Source organism: Amblyomma americanum, chromosome 7 (genome assembly GCF_052857255.1).
Source record: "Amblyomma americanum isolate KBUSLIRL-KWMA chromosome 7, ASM5285725v1, whole genome shotgun sequence".
Taxonomy (NCBI): Eukaryota; Metazoa; Arthropoda; class Arachnida; order Ixodida; family Ixodidae; genus Amblyomma; species Amblyomma americanum.
Genome location: NC_135503.1, coordinates 49,876,241 through 49,884,920, shown reverse-complemented (window position 1 = coordinate 49,884,920; position 8,680 = coordinate 49,876,241). Strand labels below are relative to the sequence as shown.

The 8,680-nt window shown below is 45.0% G+C and overlaps 1 long non-coding RNA gene across 1 annotated transcript; it reads left to right on the top strand.

The window, feature by feature from the left end:
• The first annotated feature begins 468 nt into the window (after positions 1-468).
• Positions 469-8,063, top strand: LOC144097103 (uncharacterized). The gene is made up of 3 exons (XR_013306905.1): positions 469-553; positions 7,202-7,339; positions 7,507-8,063. It is a non-coding gene; the product is annotated as an uncharacterized LOC144097103 (long non-coding RNA).
• Positions 8,064-8,680: the final 617 nt, after the last annotated feature.

Here is an 8,680-nt window from a genome sequence, read left to right as displayed (position 1 = left end):
CTATGCCGCAAAAAAGCGTTCTTGTAACACAGTAAGCTTATTTTTAAACAATGTGTAAAGGCTTAGGCAAACATCCTGTATGTGAAGGTCTAATCTATGAGGCATTTTATCTGTGGAAATTAAAGTTAAGAAGGAAAACAATATAAAATTGTGATCAGGTTGCATATTAGAGGCAGTAGAGTTTAGCAGTAGAAACCACATCGAGACGACATATGAAGCAGCCATAACTTAATGGCATTATGGCAACTTTGACAACCATTATTTCTACAGGGTGTACTTTAGCCTCTTTCTTAAGCAAGAAACTCTAGTAAACCTCGGAGAAAAAATAAACAAGACAGAAATGTCGTAGCAGCACACTGAGACACGCTGACCCTTAATTTCGCCCTCCTATTGGTTGGCCTCCTTCATTTTTTCGTGCAGGTAGGACTTGATGAACCTGGACGGGCGCTACTACGACTACGTGTGGTGGGCTGGTGGGTCAACGGAGAGCTCGCAGCCCAAAACGCTGCCCTTCTCTAACTTCCTGCCACCCTGAGAGAAAGGAAGGGTGAAAGTGCGTAGCGTTTGTAAGGCACCCACTTACGGGCACGAATCTTGTCTTCGTGCTACTAGAACTACCTTAATCAGTTTGCGACACAGGCCGAGAAAGAGGCAAAAAAATGTTGCTTGCCACACAGACATCTGTCTAGACCATTTTTGTGCTACGTGAGCTAATCAACGTTTTATTAACAAAAAATATGAAACAATGAACAGAATTTAAGACACGTATATGAACAAAGCAACTCAAGAATTGCACAATTTTCACTCTGGGTAGAAGAGTGTAAAAAGATTTCCAGGCAAGTTGGCCCATATAGTACAGCTATTCTTTGCTAGGGCATGCAATGTAGCATGAGCACTCTCTATATAAACTTCTTTTTGGGCGAGTTGGTGGGTAATGATTTAGTAAAGAGTTATAGCGCAAACATGGACAACCACAGGGAGATGGCATACATACCCAAGCGCTTGCGCTTGTGTATGTGTGGGGTCTCCCTGTGGTTGTCCATGTTTGCGGTATAACTCTTTACTAAATGGGTACTCTTGTTGAAGAGCACTTTAGCTTGCGCACTGCATGTCCACTGCACGAAAACGCACCTAGAATCCAATACATACGCAAACCAGTAACAATGTTTGAAGTGCGTAAGCAAGGTGTTAATGCTCAGTAGGACCGCAGGTTTCTTTGTTTTTTTTGTTGAGATCAGCCTTCTTCGGAAGTATGTGGACCGAAGCAAGAACGTGCTTCATCGGACCCAAACAGGCACAATCTTGGAGCTAGAAAGGGTTTTAGACAGAAATGTCCCATCCACCTAGGTAATAGGTTATTTACTCTGGTCTGAGATTAGACAGACCGGGAGATCAGCTCGTGATACTTTACAGGCGTCGTCGCCGTGGGGGGGGGGGGGGGGGGGGGGGGGGGGTAAGCTTAGTGTCAGCTGTCGAGAGACACGACCTTCGATGAGTCGACGACGAGTATTTCCCGCGGCAAATAGACAAGAGCTGGCGGCGACAGAATTTAACTCCCCTACAATGATGTGTCATTGGGGCATCGGAGGAATTGTATAAATAAATATAAATAAAAACACATCTTCGCTATTTTCCTGCAAGTCAGCTGCCGGGTGGCTCTGGGAACAACATCGTTCATGCGGGAACCTTGGCTGCCGCTAACGGTATTAATGCACCGTATTTTCTACCATGGACAAGTGCACCAGTCGGGGCTGCAGAACAGCTTCTGTGTTGTGCTACTGTGCCTTGACCTAGTCTCCTTTATCGGGTTACAGTGACGTACCGGCGAAAAATAGGGCACCCGTCGTAGTTCCTGCGCCTCTACGGCCAGGTTTGTCAGGGAACTACGTTTCAAGGCACGGAAACACCCGAATCAGGACTGTATTTCTAGAGTGCAATTGTGTACACTCGCACGATCATTTATGTTACTCGAAAATTTTTTCAGAGGCCATCATGTAAATTTGTGTAGATAAATGCTTGTACGTTCTCTTCCCGAAATGCTACCTTTTCATTGTGTAGCCTTAATCATCGCCTTCCGACGAAACCGGCTCCCGAATCGCGATCATATCAGTATTTTAAAAATGAAAGTTTAGTTGTCTGCACGTATGTCATCCCGCGGGCCCATATACTTAAAGGTCGTCCTGTTTGCCGAGGGAGATTTGTTTGGATGAATAACAAAACTATTCCATTCCAAAGTTTTAAGAGTGAGAGACGGACAGATTTGGAGCACCGAAAACCTTTGTCTCGAAACGGAAAAATCGCTCTCGCAACGAGACGAACACGATGGCAAAGTATGGAGGTAGTATAATAAAAGCATGGGTGTTCGTAACATGCTGATACTGCTCTGATGGCAAATCGCAGTGCTAACGGTACGCTCATTGGGGTGAAGTTACGATACATAAAAGCTAAAGAGGGCACGTCCTTCGTGCCTCAGTTTTGCCCTAGATGCCACATAGGCATATGATGACACGGTGACGTCGGATGTCGTGCCGTGTCTACTCTGCCCAACGATGGCTGAGCTGAAAATTTGCACAGTTGGCGAAATATATTGAAAAATTTGATTAAATAAAGGCACACATCTTGTAAATTGCGCAAATTTTAAGTTCTCAAGTGTACTATGCTCTGCGAAGTCTAAAGCAGCGAAGGATTATTTTTACAGCAGCAGTAGACCCTGAACGCATTCAAACCAGCTTTCTTTTTATTATCAACGAAACTTGATCCAAGGCGAACGTGATTCTAACAACTGATGCAGTACGACATCAGAAGCTGGTTTCTAGACCGCACGTTCACACAGTGAGCTGCGGAGGCTGGAGCGAAGCTAAAAAGAAGCAGTGGCCCAAGTAAAGTAAACCTTTGAGAGAGAACACGACAAAGCTGAAAGAAAATAGAGAAAAGGCTTTGGTGCAGTGTGAAGAGTAGCGGCATTTTGAGGCTATTTAATACACCTGACCATTCCTGCGCGTCCGACTGATTGACCCATTGCTTTTTTATAGACGCGCTTCAAAGCTTTTATCCTGTGGGGCCATTTATTCTAGTCTATTTACAGGAATAATCAAAGCCGGAGCACATTGAGAATGTCAATTTGACCTCTTTCAGCGAACAGCTATCTTTTATAGTTAGTTCAGTAGTAGTCGGGCTGTCGTTTTTGGTCAAACGGTGGTCCCGGGTTCGATCCCTGGATAGGAAAAATTTTGCTCCGGCTGCGAAGATTTTGAGAAGGCAGTATATCTTTACCTTGTAGACGTGACATGGCTGAGTTCATGAGGATACTAATGAGCATTCACTCCCTTAAATGAGCTGCCTTCGTGCCCCATTTAAATCGCCGGATAGGCGCTTTATATACAGTTTGCTTCTCATGTATAAAATGCGTTTAAGTTCACACTCATCAGCGTGGGAAAAATCCTCGCACAACAGCTCACGCAATCCTCAGCAACAGTGAAGGCCATCAGGTGGAATGAAATTTGAATGGCCGGGCAACGAGCGCCCGCACTTGCAGCCTGCTTCTTCAAACCTGGCTAAGAGGCTCTCAAGCGCGAGGGGCTCTTAATCGCAGTCTCTTCACTTGCGCTATTGTAATGGCTCCTGAGCGGGGAATCAGAACAGTACACTTCCAAAACGCGCTGTAAATTTGCGGGCTGGGATTGAACACAGTTCGTTATTTTGTGCCTAACTAGTTGTCTGCACAGAATGCTGGTACTGCTCTTTAGTCATTTTAGTGACAATTTCTCACAAAACTAGAGGTGGCACATCAATTCATTTAATATAACAGAGTTAGAAAAGATTGCTTATATGGACAGCCTAGTTAGAACCACAGTTCATTTTAAATTACACAATTGATTGGCGCTTATATGCCGATGGTGGTCACCCTCCATGAGCCAAACAGTCTTTCGTTTCTCGAAGGCGTCAAGAAATACGTTGAGACGAAGATGAAATTGCTTTGGGAAGAATTTAAACCCCAATGAGCCGCCGCAGTGGCTCAGTAGCTATGGCTCTCGGCTGCTAACCCGAAAGACTCGGGTTCGATCCAGGTCGCGTCGGTCGCATTTCGATGGAGGCGAAATTCTAGATGCCCGTGTACTGTGCGATGTCAGTGCATGATAAAGAACCCCAGATGGTCGAAATTTCCGGAGCCCTTCACTACGGCGTCCCTCATAACCTGAGTCGCTTTGGGACGTTAAATCCCCATAAACCAAACCAAACTAATCCAAATCCCAATGACATCGGCGATTAAGGCTCTAGTACAGCGAGTGATTTACAAAACAGAAGCGCAGTCATGTGTGTTTAGCCTTAAAAGTGAGCCAGAAACTGAGATTGTCATGCTGCTTGCTTAGAAAACGAGCAACCCAAAAAGCTGGCCAGTCACTGTCGCTTGAGTTATAAAATATCAGTGACGATTTCTAACCATGTGCAGAGCTGGTAAGCGAAAAGAATCGGTTCATACTTGTCTCCGCGCTCTTTTCTAGGAGCAACCGTGCCTTGTGGACTCATTCCATTGGTAAGTAATGTAAGAAATGCATGCAATAAGTTTAAAACCACTAGGAAGTAGTTTTTATTTCATTTTCTACTTCGTTCTTACCATCCGCCTGTGTAGTTACGTATACCAGTGCCAGCGAGGGCGTAGGACAGTGAATATGGGCGTACAGATGTACAATGAAATAGAAAATTGATGAAAAAATTAAATCACCCCAACCCTCCATCCGTGCATAAGAAAGCACCAAATCACATACCATACACGTAACCCGCAGAAAGGAAGCTCCCTATTGAAAAATGTGTACAGGTTTGAATAGGAGACAAACAGGATTATGGCACGTTTCGTTTAACATTACAGAATGAAGCTTCCAAAGCGAATCAGCCTTTGAGTGACTCCTTAGTGGAGGGCTCCGTATAACTACCATTACTCGTGGTTAATTACCGTGCACTTACATCACACAGTGCATGCAAGTCGTGGGTTCGAACCCGCCCACTACTGTATCACCTCGGTGGAGGAAAAATGTTAGAATTCCGTTTACTGTGCATTGTTAGTGCCCGTTAAGAACCCCAGGTGGTCGAAATTATCCTGAGCCCTCCACTACGGCGTTTCTCATAGACTGAGCCGCTTTGGGACGTCCATCCTACAAAGCCAAACCAAATGTGTCATAATCCTATTTGCTGACCCGTTCAAACCTATATACATTTTTCAGTAGGGCTGTCACTACAGAGGCGGTCATGGACAAAACTGTTCGGACTTCCAAAGTGTCCATAAGTCATCTTTGTCTAGCAGTTTCTAAGCGAGTGAGCTTCGTATTTATATACATCTTTAAAGTCAGTATTCATTCTTTTATAAGTAGGCTTGCTGCGTGGGAAGAACGGCATGCGTGGAAAGAATGGTGCATGCCAGTTCAAAATTATTATTTTCTTGCCAATGGCACATAAGGGCTATTCGGAGGCTGTAGAGGCAAGCTGTGGGTTAATCTTGAATTCGTAGACGTTTTTAAACTTGGAGCGCAATATCATTGCGTGAAAGTTTTATATATCCCACATATATCGTGCCGCTGCCTCCGCGGACGAAATCGGAGTAGTGAACTGTTGTTCAGTGCAGGAACGTGTAAGTTACTCAGGCATCGTGGTGCCTCTGAGTAGAGAAAATAAAATTAAAGCGGGAAAAGTGCGTATTCAGTCATTGAGTTCGGCTTAGTTCGGCACGTTAGTTCGGCTTTACTCCACAATCCTAGACACAAACCAAATGCTGGCGTCACTTTCTGGCTGGCGGCGCGCCCATCTGAGAAGTCAGGAAATGTCAATATTTCAGGATCAGCTAGGAAATTATTTGATATGACGAGTCGACAGAGATATTTTTTTTGCCATGTCAAAGATTTCTCTCAGGTGGCAGTCAGCAACGTGATTCCTCTTATTACAGGTCGAGGCGAGGGTGTCAACTGTGAAGAAGCTGCGAAAAGCAAAAGCGCCGCTCAATGTGACACTGATAACTAACATGACTATTATGCAAGGGTTAGCCTTTGTGCAAATTAATCCACGTTAATGTAAGCTGTGACACGCTGCCTCGTCTGGATGAAAATACTGCGAGCGCTCTTCCCCAACGTGGACACTTTCTTTTCACCAACGCTCTCTATCTCGTTCATAAGGCAATTCACGCAATGGCAACAAGCAGCGCTTCTATCCCGATAACGTGCACACATTACCCTAAGAGCGCGTTTAAAATTTGTTTTACCTCCAGACCCCATAAAATATGTATAAATGTCCTTCCGAACCGCTCAAGGAACGGAACAAACGAGGCGCTTCCGTGGGCACCGATCCTCCGTGGACCAACGTGGCGTCGATTTTATGAAAATCGCCGACAGTTCCGAGTGCAATGTTCGCCATGCTTGTCCATCCGTTCGTCACCACCAAGGTGCGCTCGAGAGCGTGGTGTTTTGCCCTCTCGCGCCAAAAAAAAAAAACCTGCTAGCGACGTCGATAATTCTTAATGACTCACTAAAGCTAATATTAGCACAGCAGGTGCTGTGAAGCATGATAAAGTAAGGAGCGACAGAGATGCCCGACGCATCCGTTCAGGCCATGAGTCTGGTCTCTGTACGGCAACTTGTGCATTTGGTAAAGGTGTGTGCTATGCACCGTGGGATGACCTGGCCGTTGTCAGCATACAGTGACGTCATCACAAAACAACGTCTCCTGACCCGTTGTCTTCGGCCATAAGGACCAAAAGTCACGTGACTTACTAGTCAGATCAGTGGCTTCAGTGAGCGATTGTTACGTGACCGATTAATCAACTGAACGCCTCAAACACGTTCTCCGGCCACATTCACTCCTCGACGTCCCTTTTACTGATATACGGGATGCTGAAACTAATTTCGCATTAATTGCTACCCCTTTCAACTTACATGCTTGAAGGTAGCAGAACGGGTATAATACGATGGCTGAATTGTCCATGTAGGATGAATGTGTTCGCAGTCCGATCTACGGTGAACCCTTGTCTTTGCTATTAAGAAATGAATGTGTCCGCTGTCCGACCTACGGTGAACCCTTGTCTTTGCGATTAAGAAACTATCCCGCCACATGACGAGCGTAAAGCTTCATGTACTGTCGCGAATGGCAGTGTGGTGAGCAAGGGTGGTAACGAAGATGCACAAGCAAATCACCGCCATTCGAATTCAATCTTACGCAGGTTGGCCATGGCTGCGATGTGCTCCTGGTCGGACGAGCCGGCGCTCAGAGCCAGGAACTGCGCGATGCACGCGTCCCGGCGCTTCGACAGTGCCATGAACCTTGAAAGGGCGGCTTCGTTCGAAGAGTCTGCATGTGGGTGAGACTTGAAGTATTGCATGGTTTTTTTCTGAGGTGAGAAGCGAGGTGAGCGCTCTAGTTATGCGTTTCAAGTAGCAAATTTAACGGATATTTTAAGGTTGTCTTAAAATGAAGACATTTGTCGCAATTATGGGTAAGTCACTAATTATTATTTTTCTATTACAGGAAGCGTGACCTTGAGGATTCTGACCTTCCGTAAAACGTTAGATACAAAAAAAAAGTTGGAATGAAAGTTGGAGAAGTTGGCGGAATTTCTGAGAAGGCTGTGTGGAGTAGAGGGAGAAAAACTGAAAACGAAGCTGGAAGACAGGCACGGCATTGTTCGCACAGCACGTTTGTGAAGACATCCCTCCCAACCATGGAAACCAGTGGGCGATTACTACACCTGCTCAAGGCAAGCAGGAAAAATCAGTGCTGACCGAAAAAGCGTGCGCAATAATAAATTCAAGTGTCCTCGTGTAACTGATCGTCAAAACCTATGTGCCATTGAATTGCTCAGAGTCGTCACAAAGCGGCATCACGTGGTGGAAGCCAGCATGTTTCCAAATTTGTTGAAACGATGGATCTATTTATTGCCGAAAGCATAGGCTAAAATGGTGACGGGGATCAACGACCCGCGAAATGATTAAAAGTTCCCGCTCAATACTCGTTTAATTGAAATTCTGCTCTAAAAAAACACTGACAAATGTTTCAGGAGAAACCAGTCTGGATCTGAGTTTAACACTGATATTGTTGCTACCTGACACTCCGCCTGCATCAACATTTCGTCACTTCCAGCTGTCGTCGAAATTCGAAATTTAGGGTAAACATCCAGGGAATTTTTCGTCACAGCTTTCAGTGACCGATGTGCACGAACGCAGTGGCGAATAGAGAAGCAAGGGCTCGCACCGGCATGCTCCTGGCCTTGTCGCCACGCACTACTACTACTACTACTGCTACTACTATTTCTACTACTACTATTACTACTACTAATACTAATACTATTGTTGTTACTACTGCTGCTACTACTACTACTAATAATAATAATAATATTAATAATAATAATAATACTATTGCTGTTACTACTGCTACTACTATTAATTTTACTACTACTACTACAACAATAACGCCAATACTACTGCAAAGACCCTAGTATACCGTATAACCCGTTGATGTGGCACTCACAGTCACCTTTGTGAGACGGGCAGCGTGCGGCATTTAAACAGGGTTCAGCCCCCCAAACTTTGTAATTGTCACAACTTAGCGCTTAAATTGGTACCAAGAAGTACTAATTATTCGAGACCGTATGCAATGTGCGTGCATATGACGAGCTGCAATGTCACAGTTCCGAGCACCGAAG